Source organism: Carcharodon carcharias, chromosome 14 (assembly GCF_017639515.1).
Source record: "Carcharodon carcharias isolate sCarCar2 chromosome 14, sCarCar2.pri, whole genome shotgun sequence".
In the NCBI taxonomy this organism is placed as follows: domain Eukaryota; kingdom Metazoa; phylum Chordata; class Chondrichthyes; order Lamniformes; family Lamnidae; genus Carcharodon; species Carcharodon carcharias.
The window spans coordinates 62,687,515-62,698,283 of record NC_054480.1 but is presented as its reverse complement, the minus strand read 5'-3'; the positions used below and the strand labels follow the sequence as shown (position 1 = coordinate 62,698,283).

Sequence of the window (10,769 nt, the reverse complement as noted above, 5' to 3'; positions counted from 1 at the left end):
CGTGAGGCATACTGCAATCTGAACCACCATCGAGCAGGCCATCGGTCTCCTCAAAATGAGATTCAGGTGCCTTACTGATCAGGTGGCATTCTTCAATACATCCAGCAAGGATGATTCAGATTGTGTGATAGACAGCATGGCATTGCAAAGAGAGAGGCCCTGACTACTGAAGACATAGGGATGAATTTTACATGGGCCCAGTGGGTGTGTTTCCTGCAAGGGTGGCGGGGGGAAGGGGAATGAAAATAGGTCAGGTGCACACCCCACCACCTTCCTACTCCAGACCCCAAACTCACCTCCATAATATGGGAGACAAGTGGGCACTGAAATTGGCGGCCCACCCACCATATTTAAATGAACAATCAAGGGTCAATTAGGCTTGTTATCAAGCCAAGTGACCCTGAGAATATACTACCCATACTGTAAAATATTTGGCATAGGCAGCCAGGTGGAAGCATGTAGCCCAAATTTTTCACTGAAATGTTTGAAGGGCAGGAAAGAAGTGGGGTGAGGGGTTGCCCTTAAGGGGCTCTCCTTTACTGATAATGGGGTGGCCCCCCCCAATAAGTTTGAATCCCCTCCTTCCCACCTGCTCCCTCCAAGCCCCCTGCCCCTCTCCTTAACCCACCCAAACCATCCTGGCCTAAACCCTGGACTTACCTGCTCCATGGACCTTGATCTTCTTCTGCAGTACTGGCAGTGGCCACTTTTGCCTCCTGGTGCTGCCGGGACTGATAGAGCAGGCAGCTCAAAATGGTGGGACTTCCTCCTCAGTGAGGGGCAAAAGCCCCACTCAGCCCTCGTTAATCCACCCCGCTGCATTTATGGCTGCGGAGTGTGTCGGTGTAGAGCATATAGGCCCCATGCCAATGTTATTTCTGGGGGTGCATGCCATCTGCACACCCCTCCCCCCACCTTATTATTCCACTCATAATGGAGCACAAGGCATCTTCAGACAAGGAGGGTGATAAGGAAGTCAAAGAGTAGACACACATCCTGTTAGGCATTAGGGACTGCTTGGAGGGTACCAAGGTCAAGGTGCAAGGGAGGCCTGAGAGGTACTTGCACTCAAACATTTCTCATGACCCTTACTACTTCAGCCATCTAAACAAATAAAGATCCACTTACCAAGCACAAAAAGCCACACACTTTTGCTGGAAACCCAGACACACTTGGCCACAAGCACCTGTTGCTTCTGCAATGTGCAAATGATGAGCATTAATGCCATAGTCATGCCCATGACTTGGGTCGAAACATGCTGCTCTTGCAGTGTGGGAGGTCCACTAATATTAGATGGAAGCTTTCATAAAGCAACTCAAACTTGTATTATATTAATCCTCACACACAAGCAGAGAAGCTTTAACTTGTCTAATCACCAGTGAGGCCCAGTGCATCTAGTGTGTTTTCCAAATTCTTTTCCATGTTCTTCTATGTCATGCTGCCTCAGCATAAACAGCTGAGGTGAAGGAAGCTCATGGTCTGGGATGACCTTGGTGGTCATCCTCCGGCTGCTTGAGGCCTGGAGTGCCCCAGCTTCCTCTTCATCATAACAATGAGAGGCTTTGGTGTCACTGGCAGAGGAGCTGAGGAGCCACTGTCTATAGGAGGAGCACCCTGAGAGGAGTCCCCAGACCCAGAGGTTTTCTTGAAGTATGAGTTTTGTGGGTTGTTCAGGTCCCATTTAACTTGGTAATCATAATTCAAATTGTGTCAAAAGCCTTATTCGTTCTAGCAAATTTCCTTGTATCTGTGGGTTTATTTTACCTATTGGCCAATGTTATGGTGCACGTGGGGAAACTGTAAACCAAAGTGACCAAATTCACTGAATGACCCCCCCCCAAAGCGAAGAAATTAGCAACACAGTTTCTCTTTTTGTCCCTTTTAAATTCATAAATCAGAATCAACGCAAATTAAATGCACATTTACAGGCGATTCATGGTTGGTATGAAATACAAATTACACATGGATAGCAGACAGCAGAGATTATCTCACTGAGCAGTAGGTAGCTCACTCTCCCTGACAGTCCCCAGTTGAATTACATAGGTCTTCCAAGCTGAATTCTTAATCAAGTTGCAATTTTAAGTGCCTTAAAGCAGGAAATAAGGAGAGAGCTGGAGTGAGGGGGGAATGTAAAACAAGAAGTTGTGACCCATACCATGTGTGGCATGCATTGGACCACGCGCTGCAAATCATTGTATTGAGGAGGCAGCCCAAAGTAGCATCCTGCCTGTCTCAACAAGACCGTGTGTGCAAAAATCACCAATTGTGACCCCCCCCAAAAAACCTGAAGAATGGTGTGAACAAATTTGTAGTTGAAGATCCGTGGACATAGTAACAAGAAAGGGATTGAATGGATGTAACTTTCAGCTGTGAAGGGGTGGAGGGTCTCACTGCAATTGCCCTCAGTGTCCCCAGGCTCAGATGGGGAAAAGTCAGAAAGGATCTCTAGTCTGAGCTGTTTACTATGACTCCCATTGGAAAGTGCACATCGATTGATTTCAGGGGAGAGTAGGGCCAGTATTTGCTCAGGTCAAATATGAATGGCCTATCATTACTCACCAATATTGTACTCAATACTCCAGATGTGGTCTCACCAATGCCCCGTATGGCTGAAGCATAACTTCCCTACTCATGTATTCATTTCCCCTCGCAATAAACAATAATATTCTATTATCTTTGCTAATTGCATGTATATCTGCACCTTTTATGATTCACACACTAGTATACCTATATCCCTCTGCATCTCAGAGCTCTGCAATCACTCACTGTTTAGATAATATGCTTCTTTTTTATCCTTCCTGCTAAAATGGACAACCTCACATTTTCCCACATTATACTCCATTTGCCAGGTCTTCGCCCATTCACCTAACCTATTTATATCTGATAGACTGTCCACCAATATCCATTACAAACCCACCGACTCCCACAGCTATCTCGACTACAGCTCCTCACACCCCGCTTCCTGTAAGGACTCCATCCCATTCTCTCAGTTCCTTCGCCTCCGTCGCATCTGTTCCGATGATGCTACATTCAAAAACAGTTCCTCTGACGTGTCCTCCTTCTTCCTTAACCGAGGTTTTCCACCCACGGTCGTTGACAGGGCCCTCAACCGTGTCCGGCCCATCTCCCGCGCATCCGCCCTCACGCCTTCTCCTCCCTCCCAGAAACATGATAGGGTCCCCCTTGTCCTCACTTATCACCCCACCAGCCTCCGCATTCAAAGGATCATACTCCGCCATTTCCGCCAACTCCAGCATGATGCCACCACCAAACACATCTTCCCTTCACCCCCCTTATCGGCATTCCGTAGGGATCGCTCCCTCCGGGACACCCTGGTCCACTCCTCCATCACCCCCTACTCCTCAACCCCCTCCTATGGCACCACCCCATGCCCACGCAAAAGATGCAACACCTGCCCCTTCACTTCCTCTCTCCTCACCGTCCAAGGACCCAAACACTCCTTTCAAGTGAAGCAGCATTTCACTTGCATTTCCCCCAACTTAGTCTACTGCATTCGTTGCTCCCAATGTGGTCTCCTCTACATTGGAGAGACCAAACGTAAACTGGGCGACCGCTTTGCAGAACACCTGCGGTCTGTCCGCAAGAATGACCAAACCTCCCTGTCGCTTGCCATTTCAACACTCCACCCTGCTCTCTTGCCCACATGTCTGTCCTTGGCTTGCTGCATTGTTCCAGTGAAGCCCAACGCAAACTGGAGGAACAACACCTCATCTTCCGACTAGGGACTTTACAGCCTTCCGGACTGAATATTGAATTCAACAACTTTAGGTCGTAAGCTCCCTCCCCCATCCCCACCCCCTTTCTGTTTCCCCCTTCCCTTTTTTTTCCAATAAATTATAAAGATTTTCCTTTTCCCACCTATTTCCATTATATAAAAAAAAACCCTCACTAGAGCTATACCTTGAGTGCCCTACCATCCATTCTTAATTAGCACATTCGTTTAGATAATATCACCAACTTTAATTTTAACACCTATGTGTTCTATTGTACTATTGTCGTTGACATCTTTTGATGATCTGCTTCTATCACTGCTTGTTTGTCCCTACAACCACACCCCCCCCTCCACCTCTTTGTCTCTCTATCTCTCCGCCCCCCCACACACACACCTTAAACCAGCTTATATTTCAACTCTTTCTTGGACTCGAACGCAAGTTCTGTCGAAGGGTCATGAGGACTCGAAACGTCAACTCTTTTCTTCTCCGCCGATGCTGCCAGACCTGCTGAGTTTTTCCAGGTAATTCTGTTTTTGAGTAGGAACAGTGTCTGCTCTGGTCAAATGTAAATGGCCTGTCATTATGCACTGGTTAAACTCACAGGTATTACCTTGAGCAGACACTATAGGATCCCAGCTGAGGAAATTTTATTTTAAAGTTTCAATCCAGTTGTTCTTTAAATCATAACAGCCCTTCAACAATTATGAAACCATTTATTTCTTATTGAGACTTCTAGATCAATGGTTCTCCAAGGATCAGTGTTAACATGTAGCATTTCATAGGTTATGAATCATCGCTCTCAGTTACTTCCAGTAAATCCTGTGATATACAGGATTGGTCATAATGATTATAAATACATTTCTCTCAATTAAAAGCAAAGAACTGCAGATGCTGGAAATCCAAAACAAAAACAGAAACAGAAATAGCTGGAAAAACTCAGCAGGTCTGGCAGCATCGGCGGAGAAGAGCACAGTTGACGTTTCGAGTCCTCTTACCCTAGCATTTATTTCCTGTTCTGACTGAAATCAAATGAAAGTAAAGTTCATTCGTTGCTCAGAACTGGATGCTTTTAGAATGTTTCATTCCTCTTGTTTTTCATAATCATGACTGTATTCTGTTGGAGTACACTAGAGTACACAAGTATTTTAAATAGTTTTCTTTATACTAATATAAAATTCTGACATTGTCAGTTGTGGTAAATCCAGTTTAAAGCGCGACAGCAAAAAGTAGCCTGTCGGTGAATGCAAAGCCTGAATCAATGGAAATGGTCTCAAATAGTCTGATAACTTTGACTAAATATGTGCATGCAGTTTCCTATGAGGATGAAAGATCAAGTGCCCAAACATGGCTTAAACTGATGGGAAATACAGGAAAATGGTGTGCTAAATGCAAAGCAAACACCCCTTATTTCAGAGAAAATTTCATATTTTATCAACTATTTTCATCAGAGAAATAAATCCTTGATAGCAGGAGTTATCGCTTTAGTTAGAGAGGAGCAATGTTTAATTTCACTTATAAGTGTTAAAAATTCACAATGAAACTTTCAAGCCCTGAACACAGTCAAAAACTGAACAAGCTACAGATAAAAAATGTAATTTAAAGATCAGCATTTGAAGTGGAACCTGAAGACTGCATTGTGCTTAAATTATTATCTTTTAATTAAATTAGAAATAGTAATTTAAAGTTTGTGTTTTGCAATAAAGCTACCTATACATGATTACTAATGTGTATTTATATGTGTGGATAAAACGTATGTGTTACAAAATAACACAAAACAGATTTTTAACATGACCCACACGTCTGACTCTATCAGTCTGTGAAAGAGCAGTGTTGCTGCATTAACAATTCCAACAATCAGCAGTGCTTTGGATGGTGGGAAGACAGAGCGGATGGGACTGTGGACCTCAGATAACTGGCCATTCCACCCCAGCCTCACTGACACCCGTGGACCTGGACAAGACCAGGGCCTCCTGCTCAAAACTGCTCAATATTACCAGCTGGGCCTGGCCGCCTCCAGTGCGCAAACACTCATAAGCATTGTGCACATTTTTCTCCTGCAAAACAGAGAAGACCATTCATTGGAGCTAAAATCGCTCATGTATTCTGCACGCCACACCCCAACCATAGTGACCCATCTGAGGCATCCAATACCTTCTCTCCAAGCTATTGCTGATTGGTCACAAAAATATAGTATGGCTGCTCCCAGCGCCACCACCCCCCGCCCCTCCCCAACAGCCACTTAGACACATTCTGCGTCCAGCACTTTCAGAAACACACGGTCTTAGCTCCCATGGCAAGGAGTCGCAATTAGGTGCAGCGCCAAGGGCACCAGATGGCTCTTGGCCACAAGACCTTGAGGATCCTCTTCCACCATCTCATCGCTCTGAAGAGGACATGTGTTGGAGGTCAGAGTATGCGCCTAGCTGCATCTCCTGCAGGTTGCCCCCACACTAGTCACGTGCAACTAAGACAAACACATGGTGCAGGGAGAACCCATCTTCTCATGAACCACTCAGGCTGACGTCAGCATGGTCACCATCTGCTTGCCCATCCAGCGTTTGACAAATACCCAACGTGAGTCAATGCAGTCGCGACAGAAATGTGTTTCTGGAGTGTTTGGTCTCACAAACAATGAGGAGGATTTATCATATTCTTTCCTGAGCAGGAAGCATACATTGAGTATTACTTTTAGCAGCTGCTCTCTGTCATTGTTGAGTATTCCTTCTTTCTCTTGTAGAGAGCTGGAGGAAGAGAATACAGCACTCAATCAAAATCAGCTGTATATTGCCGATTTGTTCATATTTCCACTTCTTCTGAGTCATCCAATAGAAACACGTTTAAATGCGTTGTTAATTCCTCGACCTTGCAAATGAAATGGCAAAGTCATAACCAGATAACCAACAATGTCATTTGTTAACTAATTGTGGATTTTACTGGAAGGGATAAAAATACTTTGGAACCAAAGAATTGGAGGAGTGGAGTCGGCATAACTGAAAATCTTAGTAATACTTTATTCCAGGTTGGTTCCAAAGCAAAATAGTTCAGTAAACCAACCTCATCTCTCATTTGGAAAGAGGAAATATATTGATTATTTATACAAGTGCTGTTAACTTTGGCATGTAGAGGTATTGTAGCTCATTTCCTCACAGTACCTGATGAAGGGAAATAGAGAAGTGAAGATGAAACGACTGGAAATCTTCAGCTGTTATTGATTCATTTATTAAATAGCTCACTGCCAGAGGAAGACAACTCTAATGTCTGAACATGTAATCTTTGTATAACCTTTAATTATTTAGGAAAAGTGCCTGGTGTAACCTATAGAATCTAATTCACTCACATTAACGAACATTTATAATCCAACATTGGTTTATTTTGCTAAAAAGATGTGTATGTTCATAACTGGTCTGATGCTAAAGGGTTCTTTTGGGAGGTATTATTTTGGAACATTGTGGTTTTATTGCTGATTTTGCCATAAATAATAAATTAAATTCAGTATAACAAAGCAAGGGGAAGTAATTGGACTTTTTCATGGCTATTTTAAAATAACGAACCAAAACGTGCACCCAGTCCACGACAGGGGTATGGGTTTCACCATAAACACGTAAGTAGCTTTCCAGGGGCCTATGATGTCTGCCTGAAATATGCATTAGGCCTCACAATTACATAGAAATGAGAAACCTATTTTCAGGGCCCCTGCACTAAATTTGGTGAGCAATGAGCAAAGTAGGCCAGACTTATTCAATGTTTGCTGAGGCCTAAGAAGCACCCACCACCAAAAAGCATGTTTATTTTTGTGGTCAGAAGAAGCAAAAGTTCTCCACTCAGCTCAACAGTACTCCTGAATGCTGCTACCTCCTAGAATTGGCCCGTGGAGTGCATGGTCTGTGCACAGGGAAACAGGCTGCAACCAACCAACTTTTGTCCCTAAATCTTCCTCACATTTTCACTGTCTGAAAACTCCTAATTCTAGCTTTCAAGCACCTGTTCCAGGTCCCGAAAGTGACAATAATTATCTTGCAGCACAGTATCTTATCCCAGGATACAATTTCAGATGGTGCAGAGTGGAGGCAGTTGCTCTTCCTTCCTTAAAGATGTTGACTCTGGCTGGGACTAATTCCATGGCCAAAATTTTCCGTTAGGCGGGTGGGCAGAGCTGGTGCTGATGCGGGCCGCACCACCATTTTGTGCGGGCGGGCCAACTAAGGCATTTCCGACTCCCCTGGAGAGTGGGAGACTGAAGTTTGTGGTGGATGTGTACACACCACCGGGTCCGATGGTGACCTGGCAGTCTGTATAAAGAAAGGCCAGGCAGCCTCTTTTAGGCTGTTCACAATGGCCAGCTGCAGGTGGCACCGCAGAGGGTCTACTCAGCAGGCCATCATAGAGGGAAGGCCAGAGGCGGAGGGCAGGCTGCAGAGTGTGGGCCAGAAGCAGGACAGGCAGCAGGGTAGGCCAGCAGGGGGCCAATGTGCCCATCGCTTTTCTGATGACTGCCTTGCTGCCCTCCTCGAGTAGGTGGCAGCACGGCGGGAGGTGCTGTTTCCCCAGGATGGGAGGAGGAGGCCCCCCCCGCCACGTGATGAAACGTGCCTGGGAGGACAGAAACGTGGCAGAGGTGGTGAGCTCCCGCGACATGCTGCGGCGCACCTGGATCCAGTGCCGAAAGTGCTTCAATGATTTGTTGCACTCTGGAAGGGTGAGGACAATGTCAGTGTTGGGCATCTAACCCAGCAGGTAGCCTTAGCCTTTGAGGGTCCCCCCCTCCACCCCTACCTCTCCCCCTCCTCCCTTCCAGTAAAATCCACAATTAGTTAACAAATGACATTGTTGGTTATCTGGTTATGACTTTGCCATTTCATTTACAAGCTTGAGGAATTAACAATACATTTAAACGTGTTTCTATTGAATGACTCGGAAGAAGTGGAAATCTGAACAAATCGGCAATATGCAACTGATTTTGATTGAGTGCTGTATTCTCTTCCTCCGGCTCTCTACAAAAGACAGAAGGAATATTCAACAATGACAGAGAGCAGCTGCTAAAAGTAATACTCAATGTCTGCTTCCTGCTCAGGAGAGAACATGATAAATCCTCCTCATTGTGAGACCAAACGCTCTAGAAACATATTTCTGGCTCATGTTGGGTATTTGTCAAATGCTGAATGGGCAAGCAGATGGTGACCATGTTAGCATCAGCCTGAGTGGTTCATGAGAAGATGGGTTCTCCCCGCACCATGCGTTGGTCTTAGTCGCATATGGCTAGTGTGGGGGCAACCTGCAGGAGATGCAGCTAGGCGCATACTCAGAACTCCAACACATGTCCTATTCATGGTGATGAGATGGTGGAAGGGAAGCCTCAAGGTCTCATGGCCAAGAGCCATCTGGTATCCTTGGTGCCGCACCTAGTTGTGCCTCCTTGCCATGGGAGCTAGGACCATGTGTTTCTGAAAGTGATGGATGCAGAATGTGTCCAAGGTGGCCGTTGGGGAGGGGTGGGGGGGGTGTGGGGGTGGAGGGGTGGTGGTGTTGGGACCAGCCGTACTATATTTTTGTGACCAATCAGCTTGGAGAGAAGGTACTGGATGCCTCAGATGGGTCACTATGGTTGGGGTGTGGCATGCAGAATACATGAGCGATTTTAGCTCCAATGAATGGTCTTCTCTGTTTTGCAGGAGAAAAATGTGCACAATGCTTATGAGCGTTTGCGCACTGGAGGTAGCCAGGCCCAGCTGGTAATTTTGAGCAGTTTTGAGCAGGAGGCCCTGGTCTTGAAAGGCGCCATGTGCCCAGGTCCACAGGTGTCAGTGAGGCTGGGGTGGAACGGCCAGTTATCTGAGGTCCACAGTCCCATCTGCTCTGTTTTCCCACCCACCAAAGCACTGCTGATTGTTGGAATCATTAACGTAGCAACATTGCTCATTCACAGACTGATAGAGTCAGACGTGTGGGTCATAGACAAAAGTCCCTCGGCCCTTCAAAGATGCACATGTCCAGCACCTTCCAAAGTCACCTTATCCCATTTCTGCCCACTATCCCCATGGCCTTATATGCCATGGCATCGCAACTGCACATCCAAATACTTATTACATATTAGGAGGGTTTCTGCGTCCACCACCCTTTCAGCCAGTGTGTCCCACATTACTGTGTGCAAAAGTTCCTCATCAACTCACCTGTCAACCTCATGCCCCTTACCTTAAATAAATGCCACCAGGTTAGTCATCCCTCTGCCAAGGGGAAACGTTGCTTTCTGTCCACTCGATCTATGCCCCTTATTATGTTATGAAGCTCAATAATGTCACCCCTCAATCTCCTCTGCTCCAGGGCAAATATCCCCAGTCGATGCTATGTGTCCTCATATTTCCAACTCTCCAGCCCAGCATGCATCCTGGTCAGCGACCTCTGCACTCTCTCCATTCCAATCACATCCCTCCCATGAAGTGCTGATCACAACTGCACGCAGGACTATAGCTGTGGCCTCAGCAGCGTTTTCTGCACTTGCAACATGACCTCTCTGTTCCTACATTCTATTCCTCGGCTAATAAAGTCAAGTATGGCATTAACCTTCTTAAACGCCTTATGTACCTGTCCCGCTACCTTAACGGGCCTGTCGATTTGCCTAGCAAGGTCCCTCTAATTGTCCTTACTTTCCACAGTCTTACCATCACTCGTATATTCCCGTACTTTGTCCTGTCCAAGTGCATCACCTCACACTTATCCACATAACATTCCATTTGGCATTCCTTAGGCCATCTGACCAGCCCATTTGTATCCGCCTGTAATGTTTGGGCCTCTTCCTGACTATCTGCCACCCCACCAATGTTTGTCTCCTTAGGTTCTGGAAGGTTGAGCGCATTATGAGCCTGGGGGAAAGGGATGAAGTTTGTCACTGTGTGGACGCTTACTGATCCACTGTCCTTGTTGTTATTTTCAGCATCATCTGAACCTGGCCACCAGGGGGAATGGCAGATGCCCCCTCTCACACCTGAGGGCCCTGAACTGTCACCTGCATTGCACCATTTCTGTGAGGCAGGCACCAGC

General features: G+C 46.1%; 2 pseudogenes; one reads left to right on the top strand and one right to left on the bottom strand.

Moving 5' to 3' along the window:
• The first annotated feature begins 6,306 nt into the window (after positions 1 to 6,306).
• LOC121287682 lies at positions 6,307 to 6,502 on the top strand (annotated as a pseudogene).
• Positions 6,503 to 8,691: 2,189 nt separating this feature from the next.
• On the bottom strand, positions 8,692 to 8,868 carry LOC121287681 (annotated as a pseudogene).
• Between the last annotated feature and the right edge of the window lie 1,901 nt (positions 8,869 to 10,769).